Raw genomic sequence first — 21,186 nt, 5'->3', positions numbered from 1 at the left:
TGCCACAACACCAGCCCCTCCAGTGTATTTATTTTTAAGGGAATCTTTGGCAGTTTATGCTTTTTAAATTTTTTGGCAATTTAATTTTTAATTTGTAAGTATCTTATAAATACATTATGTATAGTCATTCTTCATACTGTACTTGTACTTTTTTAATTCTGTTATTGTTTCCATACACTTAGTCCTATTTATATGATCACTTAATCCTACCTATATGGTCATTTACCACTTAGCCCTATCTATTTGGTTTTTATATCACTTAAACTGCTGCTATTTTTATTAGCCAGCTTAAAGGATTTTGGGGTCCTATGGCAATTTGTTTAGTTGTACCCTTAGAAGTGAGTCTGTTGTAGCAAAGTAAGACTATACTGCTTTGCAGTTATGTACTTCATGCATTTCATGATTATAGCTTTAGGATCTAGGTGATTCTTCCCACTGTGCCCGCCCTCCCACCCACACTCCCATCCCCTTCCTCTTCCCTTTCTTATTCTCACTCTTACTCTTTACTAAGATCTATTTTCAATTAACTGAAAAAATATATATATGATTAATTCTATGTTTACCATAGAGTTCAATGATTCGCATGAAACAAAAGAAAATATTATAAAGTAAAAGAAAGAAAATGATAAAAATATAGAATAAAAAGCTGTTCCTCAACAGTCAACAGAAGGGCTGTTCCTCCTCACAGTGTCAATTTCATTTCTACATGGTGTCTGTTAGGAGCTCTATTAGTTATTGACGCTCAGGGAGAACACAGAATTTGTCACTCTAGGACTGGCTTATTTCATTAAGTCTGATGTTTTCCAGTTTCATCCATTTTGTTGCAAATGACCAGACTTTGTTGTTTCTTTTTTTTAACTGCTGTGTAGTATTCCATGGTGTACATATCCCATCATTTCTTTATCCAGTCTTCAGTTGAGGGGCAGTTGGGTTGATTCCATGTCTTTGCGATTGTGAATTGAGCTGCACTAAACATGCAAGTACAGATAGCTCTTTCCTATGCTGTTTTCATTTCCCTTGGGTAGATTCCCGGGGTGGCTGGGTCTTACGGTAGGTCTATATTCAGAAATTTTTTGGCAATTCATTAAAGGCACTAGTGAAAGGTATTGAGCTTCTTATGAGGTGAGTGTAAATGTAAAGCTTTTCCACTATATAAGGGGGCTTCAAAAAGTGTGTGGCAAAGAATCAAAAGATAAGTTTATTTGGTTGCAAAACACTGAAATGCATGGACAGTTTTTTGCATAAAGTGTTTTTCATGCACTTTTTGCAGCACCCTTGCATGGGATGTGTGGCTGTGAGTGGGCGAGTTTTATGTAATGTATGGCCGTGTGGTGAGAGAAACCTCTCTTCTGCCCAGGGCCATTCGGACATTTATAGTATCATCCTCCAGCCACACAACATTATCAGCCTAAAAAGCAGCCTCCAATAGACTGACTGAATTTTGCGTCCTGCCTGTGGTCACCCTGGCTGGGCCAGACCAAATGATTCTGGGGGCTTTATTCACCTGTGAGCCGGATGTGCCCCGGCCCTAGAAGTGTCATCTGGGATTTATCTGCTCTGACGCCAGTACCACTGCTTAGAAGGCTTTTCTGTCTCTCATGCAGTATGTCCAGAGCCCGTTTTTACACAAGAAAACCACGCTTATTTGTTTACTTGCTACTCGATCTAAAAATGAGCGTTCAGTTGGATATGGAAGTTCTCACTTGTTGAGTTGCATAACTATCTGGAATGAGCTCTGTTTGCTTTTCTTGCACTTAAAATCACCGTATCAGGCAGTGGGGCTGGAGGAGCATTCATTTATGAATTTTTAGTCCAAAGGTGAAATCAGGAGGTCTCTGATGAATTGTTGGGATACAACTGTGAGGGAGGTAACCACTGAGTAACTGAACTGGATAAAATGAAGGTGTAGTGATAAATTATACACATGATACATGGAGCTAATCACAACCAGCGTTTGAATTAAAACAAAAAATTTAAACAGTGAATATGTTATGGCAGGCCTTGGCACACTATTTTAGCAAAGGGCCAGAGAGTAAATATTTTAGGCCGCTGTGAGCCATATGGCTCAGTCACAAGTACTCACTGCTTGAAACAGACAATATGTATATGGCTGTGTTCCAATAAAACTTTATTGACAAAAGCAGGCAGCAAGCCAGATTTGGGCCACAGGCTCAAGTCTGCTGGCCTCAGGTCACGGTCTTTTACACGGAGGTCAGTACCGATGTCAGTCTCAGATAACAAGATGTTTAAGTACCCAGCAATGGATCTGTTCCTCTCCAGAAAAAGCAGCAAACACAGAAACAGCCTAGGCATCGGGCTTCCCAGCGTTTCCTATCTCATTGTCAACAGCTGATGTCACTCAAAGTATCAGAAAGCGAGAAAAACTGAAGTTCTACCTCAAGTTAGTCTGAGTCACTATCCTTTTAAAAATAGCTGCTCTTTTTCATCACATAACAACTGTGCACTAAGGTTAAATGCGAAGATAAAAGTATAGAGAAGATGTTAAAAGAATAATAGCTTTAACATTTTGGGGTATATCTTCCAAACTTATAAATATGAGATCAAACTGTGCATAACTTTCTTCTATATTTTCTATCTTAAGAATCAAGTTTTTGTTAAATTCAAAAGAAATGCAGTATCATTTGTCATCAAGAAAACAGAAACTAAAACCACAGTGAGATACTGCCTTATACACAGTAGGATGTGTAAAATTGAAGATTGAAATATCAGGGTTTGGCAAGGATGTAGACCAACCTGAGAGCTGGGGGTTGCGTTTATTTGAAAGATAGAGGTGAAGAGGGAGATATAAACAGAGAAATATATATATAATATATATATTTAATTTCTGTAATTATTAAATGAATTTTAAAATTAAATTTATACAAATATTTATTTCTCTCTAGAGAATATATATATTGAGGGGAGAGATAATGAGAAAAGAGAGAAAAGAGAGAGAGAGAGAGACTAAGACTAATCTTCTATCTGCTAGTTCACTCCCTAAATGCCAACAATTCCCACAACAGCCAAGGCTGGACTAGGATGAGACCAGAGCCAGAAATTCCATTCTGGTCTCCCGTGTGAGCGGCAGGGGCCCAAGCAGTTGAGCCATCTTCTGCTGTTGCCCAGGGTGGGCATTAGCAGGAAGCTGGATTGGAAGTGGAGGTGGGACTCAAACCGAAGCATTTCAAGTGGCGTTTAACCTGCTGAGCCACAATGTCTGCCCCCAACCTTAACTCTCATACACTACTGGGGGACTATAAAGTGGCAGATAGAATAACCACTTTGGCAAGCTGACTTTTATAAAAGGTATAATTCAACACATTTTCCCCTGTGATGGAGTAATTCCACTCTTGGGTAAATCCCAAAGAGAAATAAGTGCTGTTTGTCCCCCAACAAAAGCATGTACTACAAGGATGTTCACGGCAGCTCCCTTGATAATAACTTCAAACTGAAAACAACTCGAATGACGCTGACAGTGAGACTGTGTATCTGTAACATGGAATACTACTCAGCAATGTAAGGAGCACACGATCCGTGCACGCACAAATACAAAAAATCCTGCACAGATACTGATGAATGGTGTGGGTTGTCAGAGTCCAGGTACAGGAAGTCCTACCAGCAAAACAAACTCACCGATGGAGCTAGACCAAAACTGCCCCTCCTTAGTAAAACAGCCACCAGCCACCCGAACCAAGATGGGGAACATCCACCCGCAGGCTTCCAAATGCCTCTCTCTAGTAGCATGATTTGACAGCTGGCTTGAAGGATTTTTATATTCATGAAAGCTTACTAAGAGGCACATTTAAGGTCTATGCCATTAAGATACATAAATTATACCCTAATAAAGAGAAGCATGTTCTACAATATAGTTGTTTTTGACCTTAAAAAGGAGAATCAAATGGAAACTGGGATGGCTCCCACAAAGGCCGTATTTGAAGGAGAGAGCCCTGAATTGCTAGCAGAAATGGAACGAGGAGGAGACACACCTCTCACTTGATGTTTTGTTGGGCTCCCTTCAGCCTCATGCCCACCGCTCATTTTGCAGGTTAGGGTCCTAAGGATTGCCTTGTTTTCCTATGCTTACTTGGTAACAATTTGTAAGATGGATGAGATTTAACTACTCAGAGGGATGTCCTACGGAAGAGCCAGGAAAAATGTCAAGGACATCCTAAATGACGTCTCCCAGTCCTCTCTTTATAAGGACCCCGGGGAGGCATCCATCGCAGTCATCAGGACCTGGGAAATCTGCACTTCTTTGGAACGATGAGGCTGCTTTTAACCTTGTGGGCTCTGAGCATCTTGTCACTGACTTTAGCCTCTTTCTGCTCTGACGAGAAGAAACACCGGGACCCAGTTAGAATGCTCTTTGTGCACACACTTACCTTAGTTCATTAATCTGATGCAAGTTTTACTTGACTATCGGTCCCGAAGTCAATCAGGCTAACATTTTGAATCCTTTGGTTGTTTATTGACATATGATTCACATGCCATATAATTCATCCTTCCAATTTTGTTATTCATTGGTTTTTAATATATCTACCAAGTTGCAAAATCATCAGCACCATGTAAGCCCAGGGGATGCTATTGCCACAGAAAGGAACCCACTGTCAGTCACTTTCTGTCCCCCACTCCCCCACAACCCTGGCAATTAGCAACCTACTTCGTGTGTCTATGGGTTTGCCCATCTGGGACATTTCATCAGGACAAGCTCATATAAAAAGCAGCCTCTTGGGTCGTTTATTTCATTTAGCATAATATTTCAGGCATCATCTACACAGTACGTCTATCAGTATTTCATTCCTCTTTATGGCATAGTAATATTCCATTCTGTGGATACACCAAGTTTTATTTATCTATTCATCAACTAACGGGCATTTGGGTTGTTTCCACTCTTGGCAACTAAGAAGAATAGTGGCGTGGACATTTCTGTCAAATTGTGTGGCTATCTGGTTCACACTTAGGAGCAGAACGACAGGTCACGTACGGTAACTCTAGGTCTACTTCTTGAGAACACTACTTTCCAGCCCGACTCCATCACTGCCATCCCCTCAGGAGCACGCGAGGGCTCAGCTTCTGTGCACAGAATGTCTGGCACTCTGCTTGGCAACCTTGCAATTGGCCCCCTGTGTGATATTAGCCATCTTCATCATTGTGGTTTTCCCTCGCATTTCCCTGATGACTAAAAACATTGAGCATCTTTTCAGGTGTTTGTCGGTTATTTGGATTTTTCTTTGGTGGAATGATGATTCTAATTCATCCAATTTTTAATTGGGTTGCCATTTTGTTGTTGTTGTAACCTTTTTTTTTAAAACAATACTTCTTGAAGCTCTATCACATTCTTTGAAGATGGCATCAAGAGGGAAATATGTTTCAAATAGTATCCCCTTAGCCATGGGTGATAGGTTCTAAGACCCCAGTGGGTGCCTGAAATCACAGATAATCCTGAATACTACCCAGACTCTGTTTCTTCCTAAACATACACACTTACGATGAAGTTTAATTTACACACTAGGCACAGTAATAGATTAATAATAACAGAATAATTTTAACAATAGACTGTAATCATAATTAGAGGTATGTTGTCTCCCTCTTCTCTCCCCTCCCCGCAACAGCAGTTTAGTACACTGCGATATCTCAGTAGTCAGTCTGATAATCCAGAGGGCTACTGAGTGACTAATGAGGGGAGGGCATACAGTATAGAAACACTGGACAAAGAGAAAATTCATGTCCAGGCAGGACACGGCAGGACCATGTGAGATGTCCTCCTGATACTCAGAATGGTATACAATTTGAAACTTAGGAATCGCTTATTTCTAGAAGCTTCCATGCACTGTTTTCAGACCATGGTTGATGGCAGGTATCTGAAACTGCAGGAAGCCAAGACTGTGGATGAGGGAGAATTGCTGTCTATGGAAAGGGTTGGAGGCTGCTTAGATTCGCCCTTTTATCAAGATAACCAACTCCACTAGTCTGAACATTTTTGAAGAGATATTGCAAATCCTAAACCAACTCAACACACCATCCCACCCAACCACATATCTGAATTTCAGACACTGGTTTAATTGTTCATACTCCGCCAACTGGCATGAGGGAAGAATTGTCATTTTATTACCTTCTCTTCCATCATATGTACATTTTAAGCACTTTAAGAAATAAAAAGGAAAAGACGGAATTCTAGTAAATCCAGAACTTTTTCTTCCAATAAGAACAGTCTCACAAAGAAATTATTCAGATGGCTATGTAAAAGATTCCGATGATCTATTCTACCAGTCAAACCTTCGTAGTCACTCACTACTGGCTGCCTGGCTGCCTGCGATGAATGAGCGCTACCTTGATGGTTTTTAAGTGACGGGAAAAGAGGACAGTCAATTACTGACTAGAATCCACATAGGTCCATAACGCACATTTTGATGACACTGCATATCTGAGGAATTTACTGGCACTCCTGATAATTTAACAACTTTTAAAAATAGTAATTCTGGGGCCGGTGCTGTGGCGTAGTGGGTAAAGTCACCACCTGCAGTGCTGGCTTCCCATGTGGGTGCTAGTTCAAGTCCCAGCTGTTCCACTTCTGATCCAGCTCTCTACTATGGCCTGGGAAAGCAGTAGATCATGGCCCAAGTCCTTGGGCCCCTGCACCCACGTGGGAGACCTGGAGGAAGCTCCTGGCTTCAGATGGGCATAGCTCCGGCTGTTGCAGCCATCTGGGGAATGAACCAGCGGATAGAAGACCTCTCTCTGCTTCTGCCTCTGCTTCTCTGTAACTCAGCCTTTCAAATAAATAAGTAAATCTTTAAAAAAAATAGTAATTCTACATTACCTCTTTTTGTTTTGGCTATTTGTTACCTGATGCTTAAAGCGGTCTTTCACACACAACTGGCTGTGAGTGGGTCCATGGGCTACTATCGAGCAGTGCATGGCACCAACCACAAAAGCTAGTGAGTGAAGTGGGCAGGTGTGAGGCTAGGCTTTCTATAACACTTTCAGAGAAGTCAGTCAATTTCAGGGCCATGCCCCATCGCCAGTGTTCCTTCCACATTCAGAGCTGCAAGTAAGAAGCGGCTCACATCAGAGGGAAAGGCAGAGCGCTCAAAAGAGCTCCTGGAGAGCCGACAGGAAGCAGGGTTCCTGTAACGAGAGGACATGCCACTGCTTCTCGGAGACAGTGCAATCTCTGTGCTCAGCAAGGAACAGCTATCCGCTGCCTACTCCAACACGCTCACGTTTCGACCTCTTCTTTTTGCTTGAGACATAAGACACATACATGGCTGTGTATGTACATACTTGATACAGATTCAGAATGAACAGCACCCTCCAAAGCTCCCACTTGTCTCTTTTGAGTCCATATCCCCTTTCTGAACAGAACCACCATTCTCACCGCTGTCACACAAAATACCTTTGCTCGTTTCTAATCTTCACAGAGATGGCATCACATTGCATGCTTGCTCTGTCTTATTCTAAGCTCTCCACTAAATATTATATAAGATGCATCCATGCTGTTGGCTTATTTGTTCGTTTGACTGCCTTTTATATTCTATTGCTTGACTATGTCACAATTCATTTACGCACGCTACCACGGACAGACACACAGGATGTTTGCCGGTCTGTGCTATTCTTAATGAAGCGGCTGTGAGCAGTCTCGTATGTGTCTTTTGGTGGGGCGCATCCAACCATTTCCCATGAGTACGCTCCCAGGAGAAGGGCTATTGGATCATATCACCATGTCTAGCTTTAGGAGATACCGCCAATGCTTTTTCAAACTTTGGCTGGATTGATACTCCCACTAGTTACATGAGAGTTCTGGTTGCTTCGCATCTCACCAACACTTGCTACTGTCATTTCTCTGAATGCCAGCCCTTCTGGTGGAATAAAGCACCACACTTCGATGCGACAGACACAGTTCTACTATGAAGCAACACAAAGCCACACAGGGAGCACCACGTGTGAAAATCAGACGGGTCTCTGCATGTGCCAAAGACCATCTCCAAGTGCCAGCTCAGCCCAGGTGCTGGGTGAAGTCCTGATGCCTCTCTAGCTGAAGTAATTCACCAGCTGCATCCATTAGAGGGGCTGGGAGGGCAGTGGTGAGCCTGCATATTTTCAGATTTCTGAAGCTCAGAATACAAGGGTGCCAGAGCCAAGTTTCCACTCAGTTTAAAACTGCTCAAGCACTTTGTTCCAACACTTTGAAGACACAAAGCGGGACTCCTTCGCTCACTGCATTTTGCACTTGATTCTCTTCCTGTCCTCCTTAAATCCCCTGACTGGATGGAGTTTACTGGAAGTAGCTTTTATCTTTCCCTTTGGAAGGACCACATCATGATCTAACTCTAAATGGGTGCTTTCTGAAACACCAGTGAAATTCCTTAGTTCTATTTTAAGATTCACACAATGTTGCCGAATCCAAATATTGTTTGGAAATCAGACTAAGTGAGGTTTAACCCCTTCCTCCCTCCAGAAAAATAAACAGAACGTGGGGGATTTGCATTTATCCGCAAAATCTTCTTGTCCTCAAATCACATTGACTTTAAAAGAATCAGAAGTTCTTAAACATCATGGAGATGCTTTACACCAGGAAAATGAAGTGTTGGGACAATCAGGCGTGTATTTGGGTCAAAAACATTCCTTCTCTGAGGAAATGGGGCATTTGCTTGCCTTGATCCCAGTACTCAAAGATGCCTGTCTCCATTAATCTAGTTCATCAGATAATTGCTCGACTCTGTTTGCCAGCCGGAAAGGGGGCAGGATAAGAGGAATAACCTAACTGTAGTAGTTAATATTTTGTGAAGGCAGAAGGAGAAGAGACAGGGTTTAAGTGCTTGATATCACTCCAGGAAGAGCAAATTCCAGACGTACTCGATGCGTGGATTTATTGAGCAATTTAGGTAGCCGCCCTCCAGAGAATTGCTGTCATTGGGAGAAGGTACTTACAGGGCCATGTTCATCGCCCCAGAACACAGGGACTGTGGGAGAATTTCGGGCTGCTATTCTCTCAGAGACATTTGTTTCCAAACAAAGGGCTCTCTGCCAGCTATTTTAGAAGCACTTGCATATTTATTCAGCCAACTCTCTGTACTGGGGATTGTCTTTGGGCACCGAGGTTTTATCAATGTCTATTTAAAGCAGAATGAAAAATAGCTCAAGATGAAAACATACCATATTTTCAGCCTAGCATGTGAGATGCTTCCTTTTTCTTACAGGGTTGAGATCCGGTTTCTCCATTTCTCCCTTCCCTTCTCGCACACTGAACTTGCCACCTGTCTTATAATCTTCAGTGTGTCTTGGTTTAACTGCTGTTGTTTTCTTTTTAGTGGTTTTAATGGTGTGCGTTAACGATTATAGATTTGATGATATACTTGTGCGTGTGTGTGTGTACGCAGCTTTGAGAGTAAACCAATCTTCCATGCTGGACGTCTTTACAAGCTTTAGCTGGTTACACTCACCAGGGAGCAGACAACCTAAGGATGCCACGTATGAAAGGGATAACACGGTGTTGCTCGCATGGAGCAAAGCAGGCAAACTGCGTTCATTGCATTGATGGGTCCTAGAGGCTATGGAACATGTCGCATTAAGTATCCATGTTTCAAATCTCTAACTTAAAAAGAAAATCAGTGTAAAGCTCCCAATTCCCAATCTCCAGCCTCTAGAACATATCTGTCAAGGACAAGTTACTAGCTTCACAATTGAGGACCCAAATAAGAATAAGACTTTGTAGCACTGTGGCATAGTGGATAAAGCTGCGCCTTTGATGTCAGCATCCCAAATGGACACCGGTTCGAGTCCTAGCTGCTCCACTTCTAATCCAACTCCCTGATAATGTGCCTGGCAAAGCAGCGGAAGATGGCCCAAGTGCTTGGGCCCCTGCAGCCATGTAGGAGACCCGGAAAATGCTCCTGGCTTCAGCCTGGCCCAGTCCTGGCCATTGTGGCTGTTCACTGGGGAGTGAACCAGTAGATGGAAGAACTCCCTCCCTTCCTCTCTCTCTCTTGCCCACCCCCCACTATAACACTATCAAAAAAAAAAAAAAAAAAAAGAATAAGACTTTATGCCTGCCTGCAAGGTGCTTAGCCAGTGCAAGGAGCTCCTGTGGGATCTGCTCCTCAACATATACACATGCACCCTTTGGGCACAAAAGCAAGTTGCCATGAATGTATCGCACCGTGGAGAGACAGGAGTGACCTACACACGTTTCCTGGTGTTAGAAAAGTGCGTTGCATGTGTGAGCAGTGAGGAGCGAGAGGACTTGGAGGAGGAGCAGGAAGGAGAGTAGGGGAAAGGCACTGTAAGCAGAGAGAGGGCAGGCACACACAGGGCTGTGCCAGCAGACAGCACTGGGGAGTGTGACAGGAGATCAGTGTCCAGGGCAGGCTGCAGCAGCTGCAACAGGGCTCTGCCCACGCGGACACATTCTGAGTTCATTCTTTAAGCAAAGAAGGGGGCGGTGAATCCCGACATGGGATTATGTGGCTCAGAGCTGAAACTTTGTTTCTGTTCCCATCTACCCAGCCCCTTGCTTTGAGAGTGCACATCTGAGCCCCTCAAGGATAAATCTCAAATTGAAGAGTGTTTTCTTCTGAGTGAACACATCGCTGGGCTGGAAGCAGCACTGTTATTGCCTGCAGTCACTAAGAATGGCTGATGATTGAATGTGCTATCTTTGGAAACCAGGATGGCTTAGGGTCATGGTGGGAGGGACAGTCACGGGAGTGAACGCTTGGCGCAGGACGGGCTTTTAGCCTGTGCCATGTATTAATTCATTTACTCTGCACAATAGCCACATGAAATGGGTACCCTTACTATCTTCATGTCATGGACAAAGAACAGATGGTAAAAAAACCTGCCCAAGGTCACACAGAGCTAAGTACTGGGCTGGGATGTGAATCCAGGCTGCCCCTGGAGCTTTTAGCTACAACACTATTTGCTGCTCTTCAGGAAGTGGAGTAAATGATACAATGTGGGAGTCTCCCATGTTTCCCACGTTCCCTCCATCAATCAATTCATCTGGACGCTTGAAATCCCACCTTGGAGTAGCTGGGGCAGGAGGCTCTGTGGCATAGCATGCATGTAAAGCTGCCTCCTGAGATGTTAGCATCCCCTATGGGCCCCAGTTTAAATCTGTGCAGCTCCACTTCTGATCCAGCTCCCTGCTATTGGCCTGGGAAAAGTGGCAAAAAGACAGCCCAAGTGCTTGGGCCCCTGATACCCATATTAGAGACCCAAATGAGTTCCTGGCTTGGGGCTTCAGCCTGGCCAAGGCCTGGCTGTTGTGGCTATTTGGGGAGTGATCCAGCAGATGGAAGATCTCTCTCTGTATCTCTTAGAAAGGAGTGGAGGCTGGCAGGCTACTTTGACCCATGAACCCATTCATTAGCCCTTTGATCAGGACAGGACTGAACCCCAATGATCCAAGAAAGGCAAGACCATGCTGCCCAACTGCAGGTTGTGCAGAGGTCAAGAGGTGAACATTTAGGGAGTAGGCAGCAGGACGGAGAAAATGACAGCAATTGCACACTCCAGAAACTGGAGGGGGCTCATCTCCAGCTCCAGGCTCTGCTTTCATTCCTGTTAAGAGATGAGACCCCTGAAATAGCTAACACACTCAAAAACTGCCTTTGTCAAACGTCCATACTTCTAGTGCTTCAAGACTATTCACTTAGTCACAGGCCACTGTGGTCTCAGGATCTGTGTGGTTTTTTTTTTTGTTTTGTTTTTTTGTTTTTTGACAGGCAGAGTGGACAGTGAGAGAGACAGAGAGAAAGGTCTTCCTTTGCCGTTGGTTCACCCTCCAATGGCCGCCGCGGCTGGCGCACTGCACTGATCCGAAGCGAGGAGCCAGGTGCTTCTCCTGGTCTCCCATGGGGTGCAGGGCCCAAGCACTTGGGCCATCCTCCACTGCACTCCCTGGCCACAGCAGAGAGCTGGCCTGGAAGAGGGGCAACCGGGACAGAATCTGGCGCCCTGACCGGGACTAGAACCTGGTGTGCCGGCGCCGCAAGGTGGAGGATTAGCCTATTGAGCTGTGGCGCTGGCCCCATAATTTTTCTTAAATAAAATGTAGAGGATATGTTTGTATCACTACCACAGAGGCAGAGCTAGTATCATTTTCCATAAATAGAAGGACTTCTTGGCTCCTGGCTGTTGTAGGCATTTGGGAAGTGGAGGGACAACGTCTCCCCCTCTGTTGCTTGGTCTTCTGAGTAGATCTCCCCAAAAATAATCGTTTTAAAGTAAAAAATAAACAACAAATAAAAGGGCAAAATATAAGCAGAGCTTGCAGGTCAACTGGTTTTGTATATAAAGTTTCATGGGCACAAAGCCCACTCATTTGTGAACCTCTCACCCCAGAACAGCAGTTTCAACACACACTGGACAGCCTACAAAGCCTCAAGTATTTATTACCTGGTCATTTAAGAAAAAGTTTGAGGGCCAGCATTGTGACAAAGTGGGTTAAGATACTGAGATGCTAACAACCCATATAATCACTGATTCCAGTCCTGGCTGCTCCAGTTCTGATCCACCTCCCTGCTAATGCACCTGGGAAAACAGCAAAAGATGGCTGAAGTGCTTGAACCCCTGTACACACATGGGAGACCCAGACAGAGTTCCTGGCTCCTGGCTTTGTCTTGGCCCAGTCCCGGCTGTTGTGACTGGGAGAGAACTAGTAGATGTAAGATCTCTCTTTTTTTCTCTGTCTCTCCCTCCCTCCCTCCCTCTCTTTGAAACTCTGCCTTGTAAATAAATAAATCTTTTTTAAAAAGAAGAGGTTTGCAGGGGTAGGCAATTGACCTGGTGGTTAAGATCCCAATTAAAAGACACCCATATCCCACATGGGAGTGCCTGGGTTTGATGCCCAGCTGCGACTCCTGACCCCAGCTTCCTGCTAATGCAGACCCTGGGAGACAGCAGTGATGGCTCAAGTGGCTGGGTCCCTGCTGCCCACAAGGGAGGCCTGCATTGATTTCCTCACCACTGGGGGCATCTGGGCAGTGAAGCAAAAAATGGGAGCTCTCTCAGTCTGGTCTCTGGAATAAACAACAATTAAAATGCTGCCCATTACAAAAGAAAATACCAAAGTTTGAAGAGCTCCAAAATAAAAACAATTTTGTCCTAGTTAAGCACTACTGCTTGTCCTTTCGGTTTAAAAGTGAGATTGGGGGGCTGGCTCTGTGGTGCAGCAGGTTAAGCCCCAGAATCCCATTTGGGGGCCGGTTTGAGTCCTGGATACTCCACTTCCAATTCAGCTCCCTGCTAATGCACCTGGGAAAGCAGCGGAGCATGCCCCAACTGCTCGTGCCCCTGCTCCAGCATGGGAGACCCCGAACAAGCTCCAGGTTCTAGGCTTCAGATCAGCCCAACTCCAGCCATCTCAGCCATTTAGGTAGTGAACCAGTGGGTAGAAGCACCTCTCTCTCTCTCTCTCTCTCTCTCTCTCTCTCTGTAACTCTGCCTTACAAATAAATAATCTTAAAAAGAAGAGTGAGATTAACAATGGTTAAAGAGGTATTAATTAAGGAGATACTGACACCAAACTGAGATGTTCTCATTGTTAATCAGTGTTTGAAGGGCACTAATTTTATCACCATATGCCTTGATTATTCCTTAAAATTGTTTCCTATTCCTGTGTGCATGGTTGATATCTGGAGAAATATTGTGAAAAAGGAGTGTGCATAATGTGTATAACATATAATATAATGCGTATAATATTACTATTATATCATTACTTTTATATAATAATATAATCATATTATATATATATATATATATAGAGAGAGAGAGAGAGAGAGAGAGGAGAGGAGAGGAGAGACAGCACACCTTGGGAGCAAATATGAGGATATGGAACACTCTGTGCCTTTTTAAGCCTTAAATGCATGCATGAATTAATCCACTGTAAGGCAAGCCAAGTGCGGTACACAGGGAACCGGAATTATGGGTGCATCCCAGCAGTGTGACTGCAGGCAGGCCTCACGGCCTCTCTGAATCTGAACACGGTCTCTGTCCTACCTGCCGCTCAGGATGGCCTGAAGTCTGGGTGTGAGCTCCAGCTGTCACAGGCCTGTCACCTGGCTGACTGCATAAGCCTCCTGCTGGAGAGGGCAAACCAGGGCTAAGGTTTGCCTGGGAGAAGGGAGATGACAGATCTGGAGGAAAGTCAGGCCTGAGTCCTGGGTAAAACAGGAGACACAGAAGGCACCAAATGAGCCAAGATTGGATGAGGCCAGGGGGTCTGGGAGACTTCGCTCCCAGGGTGATGTGGTGGGGGTGTGGCACTGCCTGGAGACCCCATGGCCTCACCTTGATCTGACCGCAGCGGGGGTGGCAAGGAGGCAGCAGGTGCCCTTTCTAGTACCCCAGTTCGGTTTTCTCCTCGGAGTTGGGTTCCATGATACCAGGATACTGTCCCATTCTCTGATTACACAAGTCTCGCCATCTCCGGGCAAATGAGCCTTGTGCCTCCCACTTTACCAGAGACGAGGGAAGCGGATATTTATCCAAGATACCGCATCTGCGAGCTTGATTTTGAAAGTGGTGACATACTACTTGGGGCTGTCCATCTTCACCGCGGCATCATGAAGAAATGAGAAACGAACAGAACCCTTTGCTCAAGTACCTACAGCACTGTGGTTATTATAAGGAAAAACAGCTGTGGCACCAGCACAGAACTGTGTTACCACCAGAAGAATCAGAGAAAACACCTGTTGTTCACTCTGTACCTACTGTGTGCCAAGCACGGAGCTAAATGCACCACCTTCCTGAGGTCCAAGGCACCAGACAGCCCTGCCAGGTTGCTCTGATGATCCCCACCCTGTTCCACAGCAAGCAGGATTATGCAACTTGCTGAATGGAGACTGTCAGAGGGCAGGGCTGCACTTGAACCCAGCTCAGGCTAAGTTCAAAGCCCTTTGTTCTTTTCCCTTGCTCTGTTCTGTTGTGCAATGGAAATTTCTCATTTTTGTAAGGTGAGAATGTACTGAGTGTCCCCTCTCCAGGAGACAGGCAGCAGGGAGGAACGTGTTAGTAAAGCTGAAGGAATTTTAATACTTCCTTTGCAGGCTGAGTGTTAATGGGCTTCAAGTCCCACAGTGGCACTGACATCACTGGCTTGCTGGTGCCTGAACGGAATTTGTTTTTCTATGTCCCGGACAGATGCAGGAAAACATGAATATCTGGCAAGTGGAAAGGGACAGTAGATTTTTATTTTCCAACTTCTAGGGCTTTGTGAGATATGGAAATATGAATTTCCCAGCCTCTGATCACTTCAGGAATTTGTGTGCCCTGGAGCAAAAGCGGAAGGTGGGGGGGTTAACGAGACATCTCTCCTGAGCAGAACATCGAGATCACACACGGACCCTGGGCACGCAGTAACAGGCTGCGATGCAACATGGGGACAGATGAAGAAATAAACTAAAATTAGAAAGACATTAAGTGCCCTGGTGATGATTTTTATGTAATTTCCCGAGTACACAGGGCAACTTACAATACAAATTTCCTTGTTACTAAGCCAGTAAAATCCAGCAGTAGAAGCAATGAGCACTTCAATAGAATTTGTGCACCTGCAAAGGTGATTTTAACCGAGGTTAAGTGCCTTTGATGGGAAAGGTTTGTTTTAATGCAGGTTCAACACCAATGGGGAAATGAGAAAAACACAAAATTGCCAAAATTCTCATGTGGAAGTATCTGAGCGTCCGAACAAAACACATTCATCCCGGGCAAGAGACCCATGGGACAGCCATGTCTATGGTAGAAATAGAAATTTAGAGACTTTATAAAAAGCTGTTTTTAAGCTCAACGTGCCCCAAATGAGAAGGTGTCAATGAGCACTCTGGGACTTTAACTTCGGGATTATTCAGTTGCTCTGTTCTACAGATACACTTACGAGATGGTCATAGGAAAAGCTGCTATGAAATCAACACTGAGCACCCTTCTCAAACAGAATCAAAGACATGTTTTGCCCACTCTTCAAGGTCATGGGTCACATCAACATAACCTCAAAGAGCCATGCAAAAAAGAGACTGCCTTTGTGCATCCGTTGCCAGTGGTTTCCAGAAAGGACAGAAATAGAACGGGGGTGGCAGCCACGGAGCCTTCCACAGCATCTTTGTTGCAGATATGGGGGTGGGGTGGGGAGAGGGCAGGGGCCCAGGGGAACAAGGTCAGGTGGTAGAGGCATCCGGGGTCTCCTCCTGTCCCAGTCCTGAGCCTCTCCCCAGACCCCATCTTGTTTTATCAGTAAGAAACAAGAGGGCCAAGTTTCGGTGAAGGTGGGTCCACCACTACCACTTGTCCGTTTCCCATCTTGACTGAGCTTGGGCCCTGCTCTGTGACCCAGCTCAGCTCAGCCTTTTTCACTGGCAAACACTCCCTGGGATCTAATGTCTTCCAGGGGAGGGAACCACAGGAGGAAGCCGCCTATGGAAACACTGTTGTCTAAACAGGATTAAAAGTATCAATTCGCAGTTCAGGCCTGGGCTGTTAGCACCAGCGTTCCTCTTACCCAGGTGGAAAACACAACCCCAGCGAAGTTGAAGAACTTGTCCTGGGCCCTGAGCAGATAAGCAAATGCCTGTCACTTGAATAGATACACACTGAGAGTCAGTAAAGCCAGGGAGAGGCTGGGTTGGACTATCTTTTCTCAAACGGTCACATTTTTACCATCTGAGCAATCTAACTTCACTGGGCACTGTGCTAAGTTCTTAGGCCATAAGGTGAGGACATGGTACTTGCCATTCACAGGTTCATCACCAAGCTAGACAGACGTGGTGTGTAAAGTCTCACGTCTGCAATTCATGGAGGTACATGCAATACACTACGGAAATACAGAAGAAGAATGGACCACGTGGCCTAGAATGTGAGGTGGCGTTAGGGGAGGTTGCCTCAAGGAGGAAATGACATTACAGCAGGTCCTGGGGTCTGGCTGAAGGAGGAGGTAGAAGCATCAGAAAAGAGGAGGTATACGGCCGGCGCAGCGGCTCACCAGGCTAATCCACCTCCTTGGGGCGCCGGCACACCGGGTTCTAGTCCCGGTCGGGGAGCTGGACTCTGTCCCGGTTGCCCCTCTTCCAGGCCAGTTCTCTGCTGTGGCCCGGGAGTGCAGTGGAGGATGGCCCAAGTGCTTGGGCCCTGCACCCCATGGGAGACCAGGAGAAGCACCTGGCTCCTGCCATCGGATCAGCGCGGTGCGCTGGCCGCAGTGGCCATTGCAGGGTGAACCAACGGCAAAGGAAGACCTTTCTCTCTGTCTCTCTCTCTCTCTCACTGTCCACTCTGCCTGTCAAAAAAAAAAAAAAAAAAAAAAAAAGAGGAGGTATGAAGCCCATGGCTGAGCATGGTCCAGCGTGGCTGGGGTGTCTACTGATGGGAGGTGAGTCCCGATGCGGGGAGCTGTAAGTGGACACCTGGTGACTTGGTGAACCACGGGTGGGCAAACCAATGCCTATGGGCCCTTCTTCTGTGTTTGTCAATAAAGTTTTATTGGAATATGACCAATTCTGTTTGCTTATATATTTGCTATATAACTTCTTTATATATATTATATATATATTCTTTATATATATATTCTTTATATATTTTCTATATAACTTCTTTGTTATGAAGGCAGAGTCGAGTAATCAAGATTCAGATCATGGGAGCCACAAGGCTAAAAATATCTTTGTAAATATTTCTTAAGTACTCGCGTTACTCATTTTGACTTCCCTAACTGACTCAAATGCAAATGGCCAGGCTTTCTAAGGAGCATTACGTTAAACCTCGGCTGGTCATGGACAATTAGCTGTTCATCTATACCACAAGCTTGTCTGGACATCTTTTGCAATCCCAAATTTAATGCTTTCATTGGTTGTTTCTCTTTCATTTCAGGGCTTTGCCATGTGCTTTCCAGTGTTGATATCACTACATGTCTCCCGCCACACCAGCCGAGACCCATCACTCAACTGTGGGTCACTCTGCTTCCTTTGCTTCTTTCTCCAATTCTTCAAAAAGTTTTGTAACACTTAGACTGCTGCTAAAAATTATTTTTTTTCATTTGCCATTCCCACTTTCAAATTCAACGCCAACAGAAAGCTATTCTTGTGCAGAAAAGTTTGCTCCTCCCACAAAGCCTTTTCGGAACAGAAGGCACACCCACCAGCATTCACAAACCAGAAGAATGAAGAAATAATCATACTTTTCTGGTCCGCCACATTAAAGGATTTCTTTTACTAGTAAATCCCCTTACACATTTAAAGTCAAATGTGATCTATAAAAATTAAATTTGCACATGATTTTCTAGGGAATACAACTCTAATATACAGCAAGGAACGTGGTTATTGTTTTATTAACCACTGGCAGTAAAATAGAGTAGAAAAGGGAACTGAGTATTAAAAGCGGCTTTTTATGGCATGCAGTATATATTCCAGTTCGAGAACAGACTTTATAATCAAACTATTTGGTGCCCTGTCTCTTTCTGACTGTGTTTCCTTGGGTAAGTTAGCTAACCTTTGCATGACTCAGCTTCGACACTAGCAAAAAGCGGCCAGTTTGCAATGACCTCGTCTCCTGGGTTGTGTGAGGACCACTAGGATAGAGCATTAACGGTGGTTAGGGCAATACCTGGCTCTCAGAAAACAACCTGCCTCCTTATCTATCACTATAACCTGAGTGTTAGATTTCCTTGGTCTTATCTTCCCTCGCTCCTACTCCAGCATAAAGAATGAAGAATGCATTGGGAACAGCCCTGTGGGGCTCCACCCATCACTGGAAACAAGGGGTCATTTCTGTCTGTCTCATTCCACATGGAGGAGTACTATTCTAGATTTCTGGCCTGCCAAGCTCTTGGGATTGACACAGAATCCACACCTAGCCAGCGCCAACATTCTATCCCCTTGGCAAAGCAGTGTGTCCAAAGAGGGGTGCACAACCCAAGTCAGGCCAACTAATTGAGATCTAAGTGTCTCCTCTCCTTTCGCAGAGTCAGCTATTGGCCTAGAGCTGTTGGGAGCCATCTTTGTTAGACACAGAGAAAATCTTTTTTATTTTTATTTTTATTTTTATTTATTTTTTTGACAGGCAGAGTGGACAGTGAGAGAGAGAGACAGAGAGAAAGGTCTTCCTTTGCCGTTGGTTCACCCTCCAATGGCCGCCATGGCCAGCGTGCTGTGGCCAGCACACTGCACTGATCCGAAGGCAGGAGCCAGGTGCTTCTCCTGGTCTCCCATGGGGTGCAGGGCCCAAGCACTTGGGCCATCCTCCACTGCACTCCCGGGCCAGAGCAGAGAGCTGGCTTGGAAGAGGGGCAACCAGTACAGAATCCGGCGCCCCAACCGGGACTAGAACCCCGTGTGCCTGCGCCGCAAGGCAGAGGATTAGCCTATTGAGCCGTGGTGCCGGCCCAGAGAAAATCTTTCTAAGAACAAAGCCAAAGCAGTGAGAAACACAGGTGAGAGACAACGCCTTGAAAACAAGCAGGCACCCTGAGTCCCATGCGAGTGACTCTGGACTTTTCAGGGACGTGTGTCGATTTTTCAGCACAACCCAGTTTGAGCTGGGTTCTCTGTCACTTGCAGCTAAGGGGCCCAGCACAGCCGAACGCAGTAACATGTCCTATGGCTAAAACTAAGTGTAAATCTTGCTCATCTTGCTGCTGTAGAGAAAGCGAGAAAACATGGCAAGGGGAAGTGGCAGACTTGAACTTAGCTTTCATTCTGCCTTCCGGCAAGCCAGGGATCACTGGGAAAACCGTTTCATCTTTCTGGGTCCTAGAGTACTCGGACGTCAAACGAGAGAGGCAAGTGAAAATCAATCTCTAAGATCCCTTTTCAGTTCTAACATTCAACAAGTATCTATTATTCTTGGGTTCGTTTCAGATGCATACACGGTGGTATAATTGGTTATTGACTCTCATATTTGCCCGCTTCCTTCTGTTTCAACTTCTAAAATATTCTATTAGACTCTCAGTCCCTATATACCAAGTGTTTATTTCTTCCTCTTCAATTTCCTTCTAAGAAAAATATATTTATTTTTGTATACTTGGACATAATGAACCCATTTTCTTCCCATTTCTATATTTTAAATCTAATTAAAGTGATAAGTTCCTTGAGGGCTGAAGCTAGATTTTTCCTGTGGGTGTAAACATTATTTTTTTTAATTGCCAACCAAGCTGCCAGTTTTTGCAGAGCAGCAGGATATGGGGTTTAAGTAATGTAAGCAGGAAACGGGTCTCCGGCCCACACAAAATAAGTGCAAAAGTACCGATCTTCCCTGTGTCCACATCTGGCTTACTCATTTATAATTTCAGCCTGAACCGAAATTCTCCCACAGACAGGCAGCAGGACAGCCACGTCTACAGAACGTGGGCATGAGTTGACCGTCTCGTGAGTCTCACGTACAAAGACTCTGGCTCTCTCAGGTCATCCTGCCTTTCTCCACGGTGGTAGGCAGGATTTGGGGCCCAAGCAAATGCCAGCGCCCAATCTCCGCGTTTTTTTTTTTTTTTTCTTTTATTTCGAGCAATGCAATAGCTCTGAAGTTTGGAAAGATCAAAGGGAACTGGATGAAATGTGGTCAGACGACTTATCATCTACACATAGAATCCCCCAGGGGAGAAAGGCTCTCCCTGCAGGGAGGGTACACAGTGTGATGACTTTGTCCGTGTCTGTCCTGAGCACCCTACTTATAAACAGGACCCCAACTTCCAAGACCTTCAGAAAGGACACTTCTTGACAAATAGAACAAAACACCCTTTGGCCAATGCAGTTTCGCAGGGCTGGCAGATTTAGAAACACAGTGATGCCAATAAGGACCTGCTTTCTGTCTTTGTCCAACAGCTTGACTGCCTTTGGCTTTGGACCATGGTTGTGGGAGGCCTTGTTCACACACAGGGGAAAGGACAGTGCTCTGGTCTCCAAATTCTGTATGTGTGAGTCTTGGTTCCCTCATCGTAGATGGACCTAGGTGACATGTTCACACCTCTAAGGGATGAGCACACGGACGGTCTTGAGTTAGCAGAGTTGATTCCAACCCTGAAGTTTTGAGGTGTAGAAGCTAGCTAAAATCTAAGAACAGTTAGGAAAGGTAGGGGTGTGGGTTACCATGAAACAGGCACACCCTAAGAACGAGATGCAGGCAGAAAGCCAGGCTCCCACCTGAGCACGCCCAGGGCAAGGCTGCTTGGCTCCGGTGGCTTGCCCTCCTCAGCCAGTCTTCTGCTAGGGC

General features: G+C 45.2%; 1 protein-coding gene across 4 annotated transcripts in view; it reads right to left on the bottom strand.

Annotated features, from left to right (window-relative positions):
* The window catches only part of RARB (retinoic acid receptor beta), a 436,317-nt gene that overhangs the window by 80,285 nt on the left and 334,846 nt on the right, over positions 1–21,186 (bottom strand). The gene's annotated exons all lie outside the window — the stretch shown is intronic.

The sequence above is a fragment of the Oryctolagus cuniculus genome, chromosome 4 (genome assembly GCF_964237555.1).
Source record: "Oryctolagus cuniculus chromosome 4, mOryCun1.1, whole genome shotgun sequence".
Taxonomy (NCBI): domain Eukaryota; kingdom Metazoa; phylum Chordata; class Mammalia; order Lagomorpha; family Leporidae; genus Oryctolagus; species Oryctolagus cuniculus.
Note: the sequence above shows the minus strand (reverse complement) of the source record. Positions and strands in the feature narration are given on the sequence as shown.